Source organism: Lissotriton helveticus, chromosome 6 (assembly GCF_964261635.1).
Source record: "Lissotriton helveticus chromosome 6, aLisHel1.1, whole genome shotgun sequence".
Classification (NCBI taxonomy): Eukaryota; Metazoa; Chordata; class Amphibia; order Caudata; family Salamandridae; genus Lissotriton; species Lissotriton helveticus.
The window spans coordinates 311,103,113-311,124,253 of NC_136067.1; positions in this window are offsets into that span (position 1 = coordinate 311,103,113).

The following is a 21,141-nucleotide window of genomic DNA, read 5'->3' on the forward strand; positions in this document are numbered from 1 at the left end:
AATGGTAGATATAGGTAACCTATATCTTAGTAAGCTGTGCTTGCACAACCTTACCCAGGCTGCAGTAGCAGTCCTGTGGTGCCATTTTGGAAGGCTTACCAGGGGTGGCAAAATACATGCTTCAGCCCTGGGTAGGCCTCTGGGGTACCTATACCCAGAGTACCTGGTGTACCATATACTAGGGACACACAAGGGTAACCCAGTAACCAATCTGAAGTGTACTTAATGTACATGGAATCAATTTAGAGAGGAAAACAGATAGGCTGGGGCCCTGAATAGCAGGATCCCAGCCGAACTAAGTAAAAAACCATTAAAACACCAGGAAAAAAATGGGGCAACTATGCAGTCATTCCACTTTCCTACAGTTGTGGTATTGGTGTTGGTGGTATTGGTGGTGGTATTAGTGGTGGTATTGGTGGTGGTGGTATTAGTGGTGGTATTTGTGGTATTTGTGGTATTGGTGGTGGTGTGTTAGTGGTCACATTGGTGGTGGTGGTATTGGTGCTGGTATTGGTGGTGGTGATATTGGTGGTGGTTTTGGTGGTGGTGGTATTGATGGTGATGGTATTGGAATTGATAGCGGTGGCATTGGTATTGGTGGTGATGGTATTGGTGGTGGTATTGGTGGTGGTCGTATTGATGGTGGTGGTATTGGTATTGGTGGTGATGGTATTGGTGGTGGTGGTATTGGTGGTATTGGTGGTGGTATTGTTGGTGGTATTGGTGGTGGTGGGGGTGGTATTGATGGTGGTGGTATTGGTGGTGGCATTGGTATTGATGGTGGTGGTATTGGTGGTATTGGTGGTGATGGTATTGGTGGTGGTGGATTTGGTGGTATTGGAGGTGGTGGTATTGGTGGTGGTGGTGTTGGTGGTGGTGGTATTGGTCGTGGTGGTGGTGGTATTGATATTGATTTGTGGTCACATTGGTGGTGGTATTGTTGGTGGTGGTATTGGTGGTATTGGTGTTGGTGGTATTGGTATTGGTGGTAGTGGTATTGGTGGTGGTATTGGTGTTGGTGGTAGTGGTGGTATTGGTTGTGGTGGTATTAGTGGTGGTGGTAGTGATGGTATTGGTGGTGGCGGTATTGGTGGTGGTGATACTGATGGTGGTATTGGTGGTGGTGGTATTGGCTGTTATGGTATTGGTGGTGGTGGTATTGGTTGTGGTATTGGTGGTGGCGGTATTGGTGGTGGTGATACTGATGGTGGTGGTATTGGCTGTTATGGTATTGGTGGTGGTGGTATTGGTAGTGGTGCTGGGTGATATTGGTGGTGGTGGTAGTTGTGGTAGTGGTGGTATTGGTGGTGGTGGTACTGGTGGTGGTGATATTGGTGGTGGTGATATTGGTGGTGGTATTGGTGGTGGTATTGGTGATGGTGGTGGTATTGGTGGTGGTGGTATTGGTGGCAGTATGGGTGGTATTGGTGGTGGGATTTGTGGTATTTGTGGTGGTATTGGTGGTTGTGGTATTGATTGTGGTGGTATTGGTGGTGGTGGAATTGGTGGTGGTATTGGTGGTCACATTGGTGGTGGTGGTATTGGTGTTTGTGGTATTGGTGTTGGTGGTATTTGTGGTGGTGGTGGTGGTATTGGTCCTGGTATTGGCGGTGGTGATATTGGTGGTGGTAATGTTGGTGGTGGTGGTGATATTGATGGTGGTGGTATTGGTATTGGTGGTGGTCGTATTGATGGTGGTAGTGGTATTGACGATGGTATTGGTATTGATGGTGGTGGTGTTGGTATTGGTGGTATTGGTGGTGATGGTATTGGTGGTGGTGGCATTGGTGGTGGTATTGGTGGTGGTGGTATTGGTGGTGGTGGTATTGGTGGTGGTATTGATGGTGGTGGTATTGATAGTGGTGATGGTATTGGTGGTGGTGGTATTGATAGTGGTGGTGGTATTGGTGGTGTTATTGGTATTGATGGTGGTGGTATTGGTATTGGTGGTATTGGTGGTGGTGGTATTGGTGGCGGTATTGGTATTGCTGGTGGTGGTATTGGTTGGTAGTATTAGTGGTGTTATTTGTGGTATTGGTGGTGGTGGTGGTATTTGTGGTCACATTAGTGGTGGTGGTATTGGTGCTAGTATTGGTGGTGGTGATATTGGTGGTTGTATTTGTGGTGGTATTGGTGGTGGTGGTATTGGTGGTGGTGGTATTGGTGTTGGTGGTGGTGGTATTGATGGTGGTGGTGGTGGTGGTGGTGGTGGTATTGGTGGTGGCGGTATTGGTGGTGGTGATACTGATGGTGGTATTGGTGGTGACATTAGTGGTGGTATTTGTGTTATTGGTGGTGGTGGTATTGGTGGTGGTATTGGTTGTGGTATTGGTGGCGGTGGTGGTGGTTTTGGTGGTATTGGTGGTGGTGGTATTGGTGGTATTTGTGGTGGTGATATTGGTGGTGGTGTTATTGGTGGTGGGTGATATTGGAGGTGGTATTGGTATTGATGAGGTATTGGTGGTGGTGGAGGTACTGGTGGTGGTGGTATTGGTGGTAGTGGTGATATTGGTGGTGGTATTGGTGGTGGTGATATTGGTGGTGGTATTGGTGGTGGTGATATTGGTTGTGGTATTGGTGGTGGTGGTATTGGTGGTGGTGGTATCGGTATTGAAGGTGGTTGTATTGGTGGTGTGGTATTGGAGGTGATGGTATTGATATTTGTGGTGGTGTTGTTATTGGCGGTGGTATTGGAATTGGATTGGTTTAGGTGATATTGGTGGTGGTGGTATTGGTGGTGGTATTGATGGTGGTGGTATTGGCAATGGTGGTGGTTTTGGTGGTAGTGGTATTGGTGGTATTGGTGGTGGTGGTGGTATTGGTGAAGGTGATGGTATTGGTGGTGGTGTTGGTGGCATTGGTTATGGTGGTATTGGTGGTGGTATTGATGGTGGTGGTGTTGTTGTTGTTAATAAAACAGGCTTTTGAAAACAACCCGTCAGGTGGCTTTAGTGCAGATGACATGTAACAGAGATGTGCTGTTGTCAGCTGCAGCCCATTAGCACAAAATGATGTGCTACCAGCAATTCACATGACTGAATTTGGTAATCATTTCTAAATCCATTTTACTTGGGGGGTTCAAAAAGACACAATATAATGCTGGGTTAAAGTGATTGAAAGTGGGTGCCCATGTTACCGGAGTGGCCGTGCTGCTTAAAATAACACAAGCGGTTTCAGTTAAAGCAGCGCATGTCTGATCTGCAGTAAGAGAAACTCCATAAAGTAAACAGTGCTTGCAGACTAAATTACAGGTTCTCAAGAACAACCAAAGTAAAGGGGCCAGTAGCCATGGGAAGTTACAAATGAAGACAAGGCGGTACTAACAAGCCTATTAACGATTCTGAAGGCAGCATTTACGAAAGACAATAACACAAGCGAATGAAAAGTATGGATGGAGAGTGGGCGCTAGGCTCAACCTAAAAAAGGAACTGATTAGTAGTAGCCACTACACTAATGCAGTATGTGCATCTATTTCTGAAGGCACTCAAAGTTGATGATTCAGTGACCCTTACCCTACCCATTCCACACACCTCATTGACCACTGTCAAAACTGACCTATTGCTAACAATATACATAGAGTGCGCTGCAAGTCTGCTGCTTTCAACCACTGACTTTCTTTGTCTAGACTAAGCCTTATATTGAGATTTTGTCAATCACGTCTTAGTTAGCCCAGTGGAGCATTCATTCCCCCAGTAAAACTATGGGCTGTTTGGGTTATCTTTTCACCTCCATTCAAGCACTTGGATTGAACTTCAAGAGGGAGTACTTAACAACTATAGCTCTCTCTGTCTTATCTCCTGGTTACCTCCCTTTTGTATTGCTCTAATCTGTGAATCCTGCATGCATTAGAAAAAGCTTCTCCAACTTCTTAGCTACCAGTAGCTCTCCAGTACAGCTCCCTCTAAGTAGCTGTACTGGGTGCAGCCCTACATGCTAAATTGGAAATGTTTGTTTGGTTCTAATAATATATGTATACCAAAATTGAAAAACGTGTATTTGAGATGAAAATATGTCTATTTTCAGAACCCATAAGAGGATGTTTGTCGAAACAATAGTTGGAATTTGCATCATATACTTAAAGCTGATATTTGAGTGGTAATATCATACATATAGGGGCTTTCAGGCAGTTCTCTTACTCCATTGGTCTGTTGTGCCATTCATATTTTTATTCTAATCACTACAGTTCAGAGCAATGGTGAGACCACTTCAGCCATTAGCAAACTTCACTGTGAGTGATAGAATTCTGCTCTATCACAAAGAGCACACTCACACACAAAATAGTTCCCTTCAGTGCCAGGGTTTACTAGCAATGTGTGCTTTTTGAGACCAAAAGCTTTTTGCCAGTGCTTTTTGGTGAGGGTGTATTTGACAATAATTTTTTACAAAACCTATCACAAAGCAAGCATTGAGAAAGCTGAAAGGCTGGCAGGCATCACCAGACTTATTGGCTTTGAAAATGTTATTTTAACTTTACCAATATTTCTTTCTTTTCACAATACTGTATTTTCTTTCAAATACCATTCCTGATTTACGTTAATTTTAGAGCTTGGGATTGATTAGCGTTAAAGCATGGAATGTATAATGGAAGTTGTAAGTGAAGGTGTTCTGGTTAAGGTGGAAGGAAGGGTTAGTGACAATGATTAGAGTAATAGAAAAAAGAGGTAAGAGAACTGGGGAAGGTTATGTTAGGTCTCGGGTTGGGTTAATGTTAGAGTGATAGGAGATGTAGGTCTTCGTATTACGCACGGTGGAGAAGGAATGTGGATTAGAAGGGTATCAATAAGTTTGGTAGGAGGAACTCAAACCCCTGCAAAATGACAGGCAAAACAACATCATGTAAGCGAAAAAGCTTTAAAGGGATTTTTTAAGCTTTGAGCAAATGTCAATGATTGGATTAATGGTTAAAGTATGCCTTTGTATAACACCAAATGCAATTGGAAAGAAATCAACGTTTTCACCTTTACTTCTTTTTATTTTCAACAGACATGTATGTTAGCTGTGACTTTTTTACTTCTAACTTTCCACGTCTAATTTGTTTAAATCTCTGCTATCGTGAATATAGAACATGCAGCATGGCTGTCCTGGCAGTGACCTCAACCACCTTTCACTTGCCAATCCACCAAGTAAAATTGACTTTAGTAGCGCCTAGAATTCAGTTTTCCAATCCGTTAAGACAATACACAGGAACATAACCATATCCCTGCAGCCTGACGATATCTGGCTGCAGGAAAATAGTTTCTCATTTGTCACAGCATCCATCCTGACACCTCTTGCTTCTGGTATTCCTCTAGTAGAGCTGATTAAGAGGTGCCCCTCTCGCCATCAGTTCGGCAACATGGAAAGGCAAAAAAACGAATTTGCCAAGTGCATCACGTTACCACTTCCTATTCTGCCAACAAAGACTGTTACTGTAAAAAATGGGAAGATGTACAAAGAAGAATTTTAATTTTATGTCATAGTTAAGAACAATTAAGAATTTGACTTACAATGTTTTTGAAGTATTATCTAGTGAACTCGACTTGAACCGTTTGAAGCACTTTACATAAGCGCCAGTTACTTTATACAAGGTCACACACCATTATCTCCAGCAGCACTTATAGAAAGCTGTATAGGTAGGCCGTGACATAACAGAATCTTAGTGGCCCCCCTGCAAGGAATGGTGAGGGGGGGCCTCCAACAATGCCCATTCTTGCACATTCGGCAACCACCCTGTAGAAGTACTTCAACTTTGCCTCCTGCATCCACAACGTCAGCAGGAGTTTTCCATGATAGTTTAGCACCAAGCACTCTAGATACATGCTCACGAAAAATTGAGTCATGTTCATATTTTTATTATAATATTAGGAGTTTTATTAACAAAGTTTAACTTTAGGGGCTGAGTGGCTGTTCCCCTCACTGATGATTAAATAGTGAAGTAAATCTGTAAGGGATGTGCAGATGCAAATTTAAACCTACCCACCAAAAGGTGAAGATTGAGCTGGCTATTTACATGTGGCAGAGCGAGTTAATCTACCATAAATTTGCGGAGCTCCCATTCTTTTTTTTTTTTAACATATTTTATTTATTTTCCTCAAGTTACAAAAAGTTACATTTGTACAGCAGGACAGTGCAAATGCACATGAAAGTGGTATAAATTTGCACTTGTATAACATTTTGCCCTTCCTCAGTATTTACAGTCGTGAATTGTCCAGAACATGGCCTGTTCCAACATTGACCATGCAGGCAGTAGGTACCATTCCTACTCGTACATTAAAATGATTACATTTCTTGATGAGAATGAAATAAAAACATAACATTATAAACTACCCTCCCTCCATCCCTGCTGACGGGTGCATAAAAAAGAGGGCGGGACTGGATTATAGAGGCTGGTTACAGCGTACCAGGTTAGCTTTGGAAACGGATGTATGACGTTACAACTCATACTTTTACAACGCATGCCATTACAACGAATTTTTTACAATGCAAAAACTTTTACAACGCATGTATTTACAACGCATGTTTTTACAACGCAGGTACCTTTACAACGCATACCATTACAACGTAAGTATTGGTAAGTATATATTATTTTTTTTTAATTTAAAATAATTGAAAATAATATAATTTAATTTAATTTAATTTAATTTAATTTAATTTAATTTAATTTAATTTAATTTAATTTAATTTAATTTAATTTTATTTTATTTAATTGATTTAATTTAAATTTTATTTTATTTTATTTTTACCTTATACCCCTGTACCCCAAAAACCCAAAACTGACCCTGAACCCTAAAAATACCCCTGTACCCCAAAAACCCAAAACTGACCCTGAACCCTAAAAATACCCCTGTACCCCAAAAACCCAAAACTGACCCTGAACCCTAAAAATACCCTTTTACCCAAAAACCCAAAACTGACCCTGAACCCTAAAAATACCCCTGTACCCCAAAACCCCCAAACTGACCCTGAACCCTAAAAATACCCCTTTACCCAAAAACCCCAAACTGACCCTGAACCCTAAAAATACCCCTTTACCCAAAAACTGAAAACTGACCCTGAACCCTAAAAATACCCCTTTACCCAAAAACTGAAAACTGACCCTGAACCCTAAAAATACCCCTTTACCCAAAAACTAAAAACTGACCCTGAACCCTAAAAATACCCCTTTACCCAAAAACTGAAAACTGACCCTGAACCCTAAAAATACCCCTTTACCCAAAAACTGAAAACTGACCCTGAACCCTAAAAATACCCCTTTACCCAAAAACTAAAAACTGACCCTGAACCCTAAAAATGCCCCTTTACCCAAAAACTGAAAACTGACCCTGAACCCTAAAAATACCCCTTTACCCAAAAACTGAAAACTGACCCTGAACCCTAAATATACCCCTTTACCCAAAAACTGAAAACTGATCCTGAACCCTAAAAATACCACTTTACCCAAAAACTGAAAACTGACCCTGAACCCTAAAAATGCCCCTTTATCCAAAAACTGAAAACTGACCCTGAACCCTAAAAATACCCCTTAAAAAACCCAAACATATAAAATTTTAAATATAAATATATACTTACCAATACTTACGTTGTAATGGTATGCGTTGTAAAGGTACCTGCGTTGTAAAAACATGCGTTGTGAATACATGCGTTGTAATGGTTTTTGCGTTGTAAAAGTTTCGTTGTAATGGTAGTGCGTTGTAAAAGTTGCGTTGTAATGGTTGTTTCCCTTGGAAACACATGAATTGAGAATTGCAATGAAGCTGTTTAGAATTTTCCTGCTATTCTTCGATATTTAGAATTATGGGAAATGGTGAATACGGGGATCATGTCTGTATCCACCGAGATATGTTCCCAGGGAGAATAAGTGCTGTTTCCTGCGTGGGAGTATCTAGGTGTTGGATGTAAGGAGAGCTCGTAAATAAGTATTATGCTAACCTCAGGGTCTGAAAATGTCAGCGGATTTAAAAGATACTAACATGGTATCCCAGCTCATAGCAATAGGCCTCTTTCTTAATCCTCTACTTACTTCTCTACTACTAGCTACACTTTCTACCAATCCCCATTTTTCAACTTCCTCTTTCCAGCTGTGTAACGTGGGGGCTGATGTTCATTTCCATCTTCTTGTGACACCTCGTTTTGCGAGTATAAGAGCTAGGTCTGTAAATTTGGCCTGCACTTCGTGTCCGTCGATGTAGTCCCTGTATACATGTTCCTGCTGTTTGCAATCCCATATATCCCACTACTCTAGGTGGAGATCCCATTCTATGAGATTGGCAGTACTCCTTTCCATTTAATGCCTTATTCTCAGTGCCCAGGTGAAGCAAGAGTTTATCTGTGACTTAGGAAGGTGCGCCCCCTAAAGTTCACTACTAGGGATAGTCTGGCTAGTGGCATTTTAAACATTGCATATAATAAAAATGCATAGATAAAATTATGGAGATACATGTGATAGCTCATGCGGGTATGGGTAATAAGGGTACTTGCTGTTTTGGGTAACAGATAGGGCCACTGTAATTCTGTGATTTTGAGGCTGCACTGTTTTACGCATTATTATGGGTTTGCTGCATGTGCCACAACTCATCATCTGCTGCATAGGCTACAGATTTTAGCAAAAAGAAAATTGTTTCTAGCTCACACAGACCAAAAGTTACTAAAATCTACAGTGATATGTATTGTGGTGCAATGGAAGTCCATGAAAAAGTTGCCTGATTACCTTTCTGTAACCTTTTAATGTATTTGTGTATTAAACTATTGCAAACAGTACCCTTTGCCCAGGCAGTGTTAACAAGTCAAAAAAATTACAACATTATGAATGAATACTATCACAAAATGTGCCACATTATGTAGCGTAAATTGTCTTTTCTTGTAGCGTAATTTGATCAACGCTGCCAAATTATTCAGCGTAAAAAATGCTGTTACCTTTTCAATGCACCGGCTTGGATTAAAATATATCAGATGTCCCTACAGAACTCCTACCCTTAGTTTATTGCATATTCAGGGGACGCCATATCTACATCTAACTATGGTGAACTGGGCTACTAAGTTGTAAGTCTACTTATGTGTGGCATTTCATTGTTTGCAGCAGCTAATGTGCGACATTTTCAGGCAATCTCAGTGACAATCTCAGTGACACCTTTGGGAAAACTTTGTCTTTGACCAAAGCAAATTATTTACATGCACATGTCGCAGGAATTTACCCTAGTGTTCCCAAGATCAAGGACCCTTCGCGGGAATCTTACCCTAACTGTGTCAGGAAAAGTGCCAATCAATACAGTTTGACAACTTTCGGACCTCTCACAATATAATTACTCCCCTTTTACCAGTAATTCTCTTAAGGCCGCCTGTCACTATCATCACCTGCCCAATAAAATCATGTTCTTGGCCCCCATCCACGCCAACCCCTGGACACTGCTTTGGTATCACTGACTGACTTCTTATACAGGAGTAAGGGGTTTATTTTGGAAACCTAAAAAAACTAAAATTGCAAATGCCGCTGTACATTCCTGTTATGGGAGCTACCAATATGACAACATAAAGGTACTTTAGGAAAACAATGAAGGAAAAGGCTTCCATGCTCCACATACATACAAGAAATCATTCATTAGACCTTACACAGTGAACTTGCATTTTTCCCTTTCAGAAGTGAGTAGTTGATACATTGCATTCTGGTACTTGTAGTCCTGTCGATAATGGGAAAAGCAAAATAACATGAACCAGGTTTAAAAAAAAAAGAAGATACATCGCACAAGAGAGAGGCTGAGATCTCTGCTTTGGAATTCTGCAACTTAATGTGGTTATTTAAATATTGAATACACTGATTTTTTTTATGTAAAACAGAGACAAGACAATCTGCTTTGTTGACTGGTTTTTAAAAAAAATACACAAAGCACTTGTAAATATTTCAGTAAAACTGGTTCCTTTCGCTTTTCAGTGCGGTGCTTTTATTGGTATTTGTCAATTATCTTTAAACTATACCCACTGCATGTTGTTTTTTAAGTTTGCCTGATTGGCCTGACAGGTATTCAGGGCATGCATGAGGGAAACAAGATCACTGGGGTTCCATCCAGATCCTCTAATGGAAACATTGTGCAATCTATTGCAATGACTACCATTTAATATCCTGGCAGGTACATTTTCCCCTTATCAGTATATCCTTTAAACAGTTGATGTAAAAAAAAAACTTTTAAATGTGTTAGTACTAATGACACCTGGCTAATAGCTTAAGTAAACAAAGAAAGAAAGGTCATGCTAAAATGAATACAGATTATTTCATAAGAAGTTCTGTATAAGAATAATGTGAAGGCATTTGCAGAATCTGAAATGTGAAGAAAGCTGGCATTTTTCACTGGGCAAGGCTGCAACCTTACCTCTACTCCAGTACGTTACGTGGTGCCTCTTTCCTCTAAAACAAGCAGAGCTCTGTGAAGAACGTTCTGTCTCAGGGGCCACCAACCACTCCTGAAACATGACGGCAGGGTCAGACTTAAAAGAAACAAATACATTATTTCGCTCCTTTTCAGTCCTGGGTCAGCTCAGAGCAGGCTGCACACTGCAGCTGCTTTAGAGCGACAAGCTGCATTGATATGCTGAGGCGGCCCACCTTCATTTAGAGAAGACTAGGGCCCTCCCTGACCATGGCGGCTGTGTCGTTTATGCCTCTGGTAGCGAGGAGAGAAGAAAAAAACACCCTGAGTCAGAAGTTTTAACTAACCCATAGCTGACTGTGTAGCAGCATCCCCCAAACCACACTGTCATCCTCAATTTTGTATCCTACTAATATAGATCTTCTTTGAAGTTTGTACTATACTGTTGTCCTTCAAACAATATTTCTCCTCCATCACCCTCAAAACTATTCTCATCACACCAGTGGTTACCAAGGTATTACACTTTCACTGGCAAAGTTGCAAAACACAGCCCTTCACAAAGATGGGAAAATCTTTCGGATTATATCGCCTAAAGCAAAGTTTGCAGCCCACCAATATCCATCAAAGCCTGATGTATCACAGAGGGACAATAAGCATCAGAGGAATTGTTTTCTGTGTTGTCACTCAAAGCTGCGCTTAGCTCCCTGAGTAACATCAGCACAACACAATTTCCATGATTAGCTAATGACAGTTAGTATACATTGCAATCACTCTTTGTTGGAAAATGGTCCTCTCTGAAGCGTCACCTGAAACCTTTTGCTTTCTTCCTCTTCTTTTCCTGACCCTCTTTTTCTTGGCTTCAGGAAGCTGGGCACTTCACCACTGCTGACCAGTGCTAAAGTACATATGCTCTCTCCTCTAAACATGGTATAATTGGTTTACACCTGCTTGGCATATTTGGTTTACTTGTCCTTGTAAAGTGGTTTACCATATACCCATGGCCTGTAAATTAAATGCTACTAGTGGGCCTGCAGCACTGATTGCGCGATCCACCAAAGTAGCCTTTCAAACTTGTCTCCGGCCTGACACTGCTGTGTCTGTATGTGCAGTTTACTGCCACGTCAACTTGGCATTTAAAACTATTTGCCAGGCCTTAACTCCCCTTCTTTTATATATGTCACCTCCTAAGATAGGTCCTAGGTAGCCCTAAGAGCAGAGTGCTATGTAAGTAAAAGGTAGGACATGTACTTTTATGTTTTGCATGTCCTGGTGGTGACACACAGCCTATTTCGCTTTTCATTGATGTGAGGCCTACATCTGTCATAGGCCAGCATTGGGAATTCTTTAATACGCTTTTAAACTGTAACTCCTGATCAGAGAGGAGTAGTTTTTTCATGTTTCATATGTTTGGAATGGTACTGACAAATCCTCCTTATTTATGAAGTTGGATTTATCATTGCTGTTTTAGAAAGTGGACATTTCTCTGTCCTTATAGCTCTATGTGCTTTGCAGCCTGTCTCCAATACACATCTGGGCTGAATGACAGCCATACTTTGTGCAATCTCTCGAGACAGCCACAAACCCAGGAAGGTGAGGCTCATCTGCAGTCTGAGCACTCATCTGCATTTAACTGCAATCTGATGGGTCTTCCTGGGCAGGGAGGAATGGGAGGGGCTGACACTTGCTCTTCAATATGTACTGTCCTGCTCACACACCAAGCACTAATTTACTCCCCAGGGTGGAGTGCAACACCTGTTTTTTTAGCACAGGCCCCTGCGTACCCTACCATCAGTGGAACTGCCTCTCTGGAAGTGCAGAGCTCTTCCCAGGTGCCTCATCTGTCACAAGCAAGCACAGGATGGGTGGAAGCACTGAGAATGTGAGCGCTGCCAACAAACAATACACTAAAAACAAAATTATGAAAAATGACGAAACAAAACCCAGTATCACAATTGTTTCAAGTACAGCTAAAGATTAAGGGCCTGATACACAAAGGTAAACTCACACCTTTGTGTAAGATTATGATTGTTTGTATTCACAAAGGTATTTTATTAGTAGTATCCCTATGTCTGTGGAGTCTCCCCACATAAAAAGTAAGAACTGGCCTATATGTGTTATGAGTGGAGAAAAGTGTAACTTTACTTTTGTGAATAAAACAGTGAAAAATATAGAGACGAAAGCAGGAGGTAGGTTTTAAAGCAAGAAAAAGCCTAAAAACTGCATATAATGCAGGCACAACATATAATGAAGAATCCAGACTGCCAATCAGGCACTACCGACTCTCTGTAGCATATTCTCATCACATATTCACCTATCATCTCACGTTATTGATGCAGCAGTAAATCACTAGTCTGCTGTATACGAATGCTTATCTCCCTAATGTTTTCCTCACAAGTGACTTGACAGAGGACTTTCGTGAGTGGAAGCTAGGTAAGGCTTCAACATTGAATTACATTTCCTGAAACTGGAAAACAGCTGATTAAAAAGCAGTGATAAAATAATGACTCTTTCAAGGTGATATATAACACAGCCAGATGAAATAGCCATTTCTATGTCTAGGTTAGATAATTGATTCAACAAGGTTCCTGTTAGAAACAAAAAGTCCAGCATTTTGTAATATAGCAAGGAATATACATCTAATATTTAGATAAACAGTAAACATTTATAAGTTCATCTAGTAACCCTGATTTGCCCTACATGATACTCGATGACTGGACCACTGTTTGCTTAACGGTATCAGTATGGGGAATAAGGTTATGCACAGCAGATGGAGCAAGGTTTCACACGCAAAGAGACTTGCTAGTATTCAACCCCCTCGAAATAACACATATGCATTAGTAAACATGTTTCATGTTACTAATAATGCACCAAATGACATTTCTAGTATCTAGGGGAAGCTTTCCTATGTGCTTTTTACTAACAGTAACTCGTGTGACCTAATATGGCTGACGCAATGTGGGAAATTTTCTGCACATGCGTCCGCCACACTCATGCTTTGGTGGGAAATCTTTGCTTCTGCGCACTAGAACTAACAATGTCTGCTCTATGTTTCACATGTTGATGCTTGCACTGCTGCTCGTACTAAACCCTGTTTGTTCTGCCTAATCATTACCGCTATAGTTAAAATAAAGTAAGGGGAATAGAGTAGAGATAAGTGGTATACAATGCATTCATTTATTCTTTGTTCTAAAATTGTTTCTCTTTGACTTTGCTACTAGCTCGTATTTAGGCCTGATGTTACCTCGCTGCACACCATTTTAAAAGAACTTCGTCTGCGCAGAAGAACCCAAGAGTCCTCAAGTCATGGCATTGAACTGGTGGCAGCAACAGACTTGCCTGTGAAACTCCTGAGAACCTCAACCTTCGTTCTTGAAACATCCATTGTTGGGTGGAATAAAAGTGCATGGGAAAAAAAATTATGTGAGGGAACATTAATTTGAATATTTGAATGAAATGACCTCATAACTGGTATGGTGTGATGACCTCCCCTCGCTTTTGACCAATCAATTAAGAGAATATATGAACTTGCAACATCGGGGGTGGTACACTGCCTTGAAAAATGGTATAACTAAGGTAGGCTTAGCTAGTTAGATTGTCCGACCTGTCCGAATGGCTGACCTGTCACTGAACCAACATACTCAATAAGCGATCAAGAGCAGAGGCGCTGACGGTGTACTCTGTCAGAAGATTCGATAACCCAATCGGTGTTCTGGGAAGGAGTTCAATAACCCAATTGGGGTCTGACTGTTAGTTGCAGAGAGGGTGTAACACTGGTGTTGCACTTTAGCTGTGGGTGCCGGTCCTGACCTGCGGTGGTAGTGTCCTGATCCAATTTGGTCCGTACTTGTCCTGATTATGGTCTGCACCTGCTCTGTCCTTTTGGCACCTGAACCTTTCGTGGCTTCCGCCCGCCGGGAGGATGTGGATTCACCCCAATCATAATCGGCTCCTAATTTAGCAAAGGGGCCAATTTGTCTTCATTGGGGGTTTAATAGTCTGATTGTATTGCATAAGTCATCTATATATTCAGAAGTAACAAAAGCTAAAGGGGTTATTTTTTGTATTGTAAAGTTTAGTTTATTGTCAGTTATGTAGCCTCATGTTAAGGATAGTTTCTGCACTTTATGCCAAATTGCCTCTATAAAAAAAAACATCCTTGAGTTTGTGTCTTAGGGGTAAATTTATTTAATAACATAAATCATAGCTAATTCCAAATCAATTATTATTTTAACAGAGCTGTGCTATTGTTTTTTTTTCTTTTACCAAAGTCAAAACGGTTCAGTTAATAGATAACTTCTTGTTGGGAGAAAGGCATATACAAAATGCATTGTATTGTTGTAAATTTTAGAATGTATTGTTTAGACTTAAAAGAATGGATGGGGCAGCATTTTTTTCGTATGTTATGGTATTAAGGAGAGTGCTAAACATTAGAATTCTTTTATAGAGGATTTTTATTTAGCTTTCTTTTCTCTTTTCCTGTTAGAAAATGACAAAAATGTATTATTTGGTTACGTTTTTGGCTTCTCCTTTATTTACCTTTCCCTATATTTATTAGGTGAAAAAAAGAAATGTTCATTTTTGTGCTCAATTCCATTTTGTTCCTCAATTTTTTTTTAATAGCTGTAAACAAAAAATTGTATCAGTAGGTCTTTTAAGAAAGTTGTAATTATTGAAAAGTTCGTTGTTTGGATTGTTAGTGTAGTTTTTTGACAGTATTTTGAAAAATATACTTTCTCTACTTTTATTTCACCCTTGTACTGTATTTCATGTTGTTAATCTTTGAAGCTTAGATTCTTAATTATGGCTTCAAGGTTCCAGTTTCCAATGGGAAATTAAAATATATGTTTTATAAATTGTTTTCTAAACCATAATAATTTTCAACATGTTTCTTTTGCACACACTTTAATCTGTAAAAATTGAGATTTTATTCATTGGGTATATATATATTTTATTACTATTTTGTTTGTTTTCATTTTCATCTTTAGAGAATTTTCTAGTGTAAAGTTGACCAATTTTTTACTCAATATTATAAGTAAATTTCAAATTATAATTAGGAAATGAGAAAACATATATATTACTATTAATAACAATTTTTATTTAATGTCAAGAGAAAAATGTAATTTGGTACTAACCAAAAGTAGACGAAACATGGCAGTGTTTCCTCAGCTTCAGCATTCACAGGATTCAGGCTTGTCATACTGTCCCTTTAGAGGTTGCAAGTGAGCTGATGACAAAATGGTGGATGTATGTTTATATAGCTTTCTTTAGTAGTAAATCTGTTTTTATTTGTAAATATCTTTACGTTTTTTTGAAAGTTTATTGGTTTCAGATGCTCTGACTTTAATAACCATTACACCAAATAACTTATTTTACTTACTTAGAGCGTCCTAATGTTAATAGGAGGTTAAAAATCATTGATCCTCATTCTACACTTAGTAAACTCAAGTCGTTTATGTTGTCCATAAAGTGCTGAAACCTTAAAAATCATCTTCATCATTGAAATAATGTATAAGACTTCTGGGTCTGTATTCATTAAACATTGCTAGATGACATGCTACTCCCTTATTGTTAAACATTTTTTTTTATATTTCCAATATTTCCAATTCTTGTGGAATTCGACCCAATTTCTTTAAATACGCGTTTAAATTGTTTACCCCCTGCAGACCAAGGGGAACGAGGACCAACCTAACCAGGTGATTACGGCTTCTGTGCATGTTCGAATGGTCATATTGATAAATGTTTCTTTCAAAAATACCTTTCTTTCTTTTATTAACTTTGGACATGCACAGAGAATATGTGGTAGAGATTTGTATTTGTAGTCGCACACTCTGCAATCTTGATTTATTGCTGGTGTTTCCAGGAGGGGATGAGATCCTTTGATTCCCACATAACAAAGTGTCATGAATTGTTGTTTTAAGACGGTTGAAAAATAAGCTGATAAATAGTCCTGAGGTTTACTGGTGCCATATGATTAATCACCGTCCAAGCATGACGTCTTTGTAATAAGATGTTCTCATTTGTTGAGTGAGACAGGAGTTTTGTTGTCAGGTAAATTACTTTGTTGAGGATGGTTCCCCATGCCGGAGTTCCAAATTTCTTGAGCGGAAAAATCCTCGCTTAGGCATTAGCCCCAGGAACCTTTTGTTTTATTCTCTCATTGAGCTTCTATTTCTTTCCAGCACAGGTTCTCGATAGAATCAGTTCCGGATGCTCTGATGCTCTGAGTCTCCCACAAAGTTTGATAAATGAACATTTGCTCCGTAATATTTGATTGGACAAATGAAACTCGAGTCGGACTTGAGCCTGTGATGCTGACTGTTGAATGAGGAAGACGTTTTTGTAAACTGTTGTTTGGATGTTATTTAAAGTTGAAATTTGACGACCCCTCATTATTTCGGTGCCGTAGGTCATGGAAGGCATTAGCTGTGTTGCAGGGATTCTGCACAAATACAGAACTATGCACTGGATTATGGGAACTTGGTGTATAGGAACTGGCACTTCCTACCAACTTAGTATCCACAAGGCCAGGACCAACTAGCTATAGTATCTCACTTGCTCTCCTACTCACTCACAGAGAAACAACAAATTAGACACCCCAGAACACAACACTCCCGGATCTCTCAGGAATCGTGGTACTCTTGTACTTATCCACAACAAGATCGGAAAGAAACACGAAACAGTTTAAAATATTTATTTTAACAAACAGGCCCTAACATGCAGTATAGTCCATATATCATGAAGGGAGATGTCATCATAGAAAGACAATGGAGAAGACGATAGTGCCTAACCTCCCTTCCCTTGCTAAGAAGAAGTATTATTATATAATAGAAGATCTCTGGGATTTGTCAGCAGACCCCATACCTTAGCCTATACATGATGGTGCTGTCTTGCTTTTCACCCTGGAAAGGTCCCTCTCCAAGTGTGTGTCACATATTTGTGTACCTCTTTAAAAACCCAAGTACACTGTCCAAACAACTGCTGCATTGGGGATGAATTCTCATGTCATGAAATATTGCAAAAATGAAGATAAGTAGTAACGTGCACAAAAGCAGCATGCAATGTGCTCATGCTAACTTAGTGAAAAACAACAATGTCGCTATGGGCCACATGACACCCTCCCCTTGGCCAGGGCGTTAGCCATATGCAAAAACAAAAATCAGAGGTAAGCAGAGGCAAAGCGTCTTAATCAGAGTCCATCTGGGACAAGCATGAAGCCCCCCCCCCCCCAAAAAAAAAGAAAAATGCTATTTTATGGTTATATTTTTGGGATAGGAAAAAAATTATTTTGCCAATTGGGCACTTAAAAATTAATTCATTCATAATTAGACTTCGGAGACAAAAATGTTGCGGGAAAAGTGGAATGCCATAAACTCCACAATTATGTCTTTTCCTTCCATTGTAAAAAGGTATGACATCCAGTTGTGTAGATATAACAAGCACACATGCTCCTCATATCCAGAGGCCGTTAGGAGCATCTCAGGGCAACTTGCAGTAACCTTGATGAAACTGCGGTCTATGAGGCACTGCGCACGAGCACAGGTACTCAAGTCTGCGGTTGGTTTAAGCAGAGGATCGCAAACCAAACACCTACTCATGGCACAATCCTGGTTATGGGCCTCCAACTGACCCATTAACAGATCGGAATCCAGGGCAGTGTGTGTGGTATTGGAGAGGCAGGCATCCGGGGCCCTTTGAAAAGGGCACCGGAGGCAGTGGAACACAGGTTGCACACTGGTGAAGTAGGCATTATGGAAGGTCAGCCAGTAGTCACTGGCATAGAACCAAAAAGCTGCTACTTCCGATCACGGTACAGTTGCAACTGGACCGGGTTTGGCAGCTCCACAGATCGAACATCCATTGCGAAGCAATAATGGGAGAACAAGCACACCGCAAATCAACAGGAGGACCGGGAGAAACCCTCCAAAGGTGCTGGAAAAAATAGAAAGGATAAAGGCCGGTATTACTCCAAAAATAGTCTGAAAGAAAGAAACAAGTAAGGATCCCACGAGTTTAAAAAAGTGGTCAAGTCCCTCTGTATCGGAAGCATTAAATGTTTGATGGAGTGGGAGATTCCTGCTTAGCAGCGAGTGTATCTCACCTGCAGTCATCACCACCTGAAATTCTGAGGTCTCTCGAGCTGATGTGAGGGGGACGTCTTGTTGAAACAATAGCGCTTATAGTCTGCTTAGCTCATTGAAATCTGTTTTCAAAGTTGGAATAGAAGGCCAAAGAGAACTATCTACAATCCCATGCGAGGGTGGAAATAGGACATTGCTGTAACATGTAACGCGTTGAGAAACTGTTACTATATATGGTTCACCTAGCCGCAGCAGCCATGGTTATTTAAAATAAGATAACTACCATTAGAAAGCACAGTTAGTGCGGAAATAATAGCTGAGACAGGGGTACCTTTTAAAAAACAAGCTGGATTAGGTGCCGAAACGTTACAGGTTTGTGTAGTTTGACCTGTTTACAGACTAGGGAATGTCCTACTGTGGAATCACAGTACTCCCCTGTAAGGAAAACATCCTTATCTGTGTGTTGACATATGTAGGTGAAAGGGAAGGACCATAGTTCATGAATATATGTACTACCAAGGGGCTCAAACTTACCAACCGGATAGTGTTTCATGCAGGCATTGAATTGAAAAAGTGAGAAGGGCAGTGACATAACCCCATGTATTAACCACACTGCTGAATCAGTCTATGCTACAGAAAATGGTAACTGTTCCAATTGTACAGTATGTAACAATGTGTATGTTACTTCGTTCATGGACAATCATTTCTGCATATCAGTCAAATTAAATGCAAAAACAGTGCAGATGCGTTTAAATAATCCCATGGCACTTTTCCATTTTTCAGTGTTTGCGAAGGTACAAGCAAACTGCATTACAGAGCGTAAGTGATTTTGACCATGATATCAAACAAAGACCTCATGTTGAACAATGTCAATGACAGATGATACAAAATGTTCTTAAGTATATACGGGAAGAGTGTTTATTAATGCTGTTATTTACTACTGCAAGGACTTTTTCTAAATTAGCTTGGTCAATTTGGTGGAGATGCACTTCAGCTTCCATCTGCGACAGTTTCTAAATTTCATTTTATGCTGAATAAATAAAACATTTTGTTCAAGGAGATTTAGGACCTAAACGAAAATCACCCAGATTGTCGTCACCTGACAAAAGAGAAAGTTGTTGTCTCACAGACGACAGTGTGGAATGTTCCAACCATTGCTGACACAATTTAGCCACTGAATATTTGGTAACTCTATGGGAATGTGGGAAATGGGGATCAGGTCTACTTTGTGTAAACCCTCTTGTGGTATTCAGAAAACGCAACTGGCATGCATGCATTGGAGCTCGTTGGCCTCACTTTTAGAAGAGTTAAGTGTGCTATTCTGAAACATGACAGCCAAATCGTCAATTGTGTAATTGGTGTGTGTTTGCCACGTATCATAAGAAGCCAATAATAGAATGTAGGGAATATTAAAATGTTTGGCCATGGCTAAACCAAATTAAGTAGTCTGTTGCACAGTGCCATTTAAAAATACAATTTGAGACGGTATCAGATAAGCACAATGAAAAGCTTCAGTGCCTTTTACTTGCCAATCTTTAGTACCCCAAATGGATTTTATATCAATTGTGTCCTTCCAATGCTCATAACCCTTCACGGACAAATCATTCCTGAAGGACATGGAGTAAACTAATTTAGTGTGTGTCAACGTAAATTTAGTTTGGGACGGCATCTTTAGTTTAAAAAAATAGGACTGTGGGTCTGAAAGATTGTAACCGGAAAAATATACCAATTTACTCTGTTGAGTCTTTGAACTCCCATGTAAGGGTGCTGGGCAATGTCCCCATTGTGTATAATTAATAAAGGGTCTCTGGGTATTGGATTTGTGTAAAAAATGATGGCCATAATGTTGATAACAGAATAAATCAGCATAATTTGCAGAATTCAAATAAATGGCTTCAGTGTCAAAAGCAGCATAATATTTCATATCAGAGAACAAAGAATGAACTTCATGAACATCCCAGTAATCAAAGTGTATGTCTAACAAAATCACATCTCCTAAGGAAACACAGAAAACATATTGAATGTTGAAAAATGTTGGCGGGCAATGGATATCTTATGATACTTTATCCCAAACAATGCCATCAGCAACAGGGAATGCCAAATTAATGACATGGACATCTCTTTTCATCATATGTGATGACGTGTGAGGAGCCAGAACTCCATCAACCAAATTCACAGCAGAGCGTTCAGGCAAACAATGTCCATTAATAAGTAGGAAAAACACAGTCGCAACCCAATCCACATGAAGAGGAATATCAGCGTAAGCATCATCAGATATATGTCCAGAGCAGGACGAAGTAAGTCTTTTTGAACCAGGAGATTAAAAGACTTGTACGTGTAGGGGGCTCTGCCACAGATAATGACAAGGAAGATGTGTCAGAGGAAAAGCTAGTACGGTCCATATAATAACCACTAGACCCCAGCTGAAACAACGAGGGATGTGAAGCATTAGATGTTTCAGATATGGTTCTCAGGAATGTCAATTATGAACTCAAGTGGAGGAGAAGCATACTCAATATACATATATGTGGATGTAGAAGGAAAAATGGGTAATAGATCAATTGAAGTTTCCGTCTCCCCATCCATTTTGTGGGGAGTAGTCGATGAAACAGAAGCCATCGGATTCAATGAAAGATCTCAACGCGGAATACTTGGAGGCATACTATTCAGTATCGGCCATATGGTGTAACTTGACATGTTTGATTGAAATGTACCAATTCTCCATA